General features: G+C 44.3%; 1 protein-coding gene across 2 annotated transcripts in view; it reads right to left on the bottom strand.

The window, feature by feature from the left end:
- The window catches only part of LOC119590550 (zwei Ig domain protein zig-8-like), a gene marked incomplete in the record, with an annotated part of 99,462 nt that overhangs the window by 22,205 nt on the left and 76,864 nt on the right, over window positions 1-393 (bottom strand).

Here is a 393-nt window from a genome sequence, read left to right on the forward strand (position 1 = left end):
TATTTCCTTCCATAATGCCTCGTCTTCTCTCGACCCTATCTTGTCCTGACCTCGTTTCGCCTTGACCTAGCACAGCTTACACTTTCTTTTTCCCGAGCTGTCAAGGCATACAGACACGCCCTTGAATTTCTCATTCTTAACCCTTGCTATCTCAACCCCGTTTTAACCTTTGCCTTGTGTGGCTTTGATCTTTGGCAAGACCGGCTTCCTGCTCTTTAACTAGAGGTTGAGGCAGGCCTGGTGCCGTCTGCGTGAGGTGGAATTTTCATTTTCTTTTCTTTCGAATGTTGACTTTCGTTTCATTTCTGTGTTGTTTCTAGTTCATCTCTACGATTATCTCTACTATTACCTCTACTATCACTGCTATCAGTGATGGTAATGATGACACTTGGG

The sequence above is a fragment of the Penaeus monodon genome, chromosome 27, assembly GCF_015228065.2.
Source record: "Penaeus monodon isolate SGIC_2016 chromosome 27, NSTDA_Pmon_1, whole genome shotgun sequence".
In the NCBI taxonomy this organism is placed as follows: Eukaryota; Metazoa; Arthropoda; class Malacostraca; order Decapoda; family Penaeidae; genus Penaeus; species Penaeus monodon.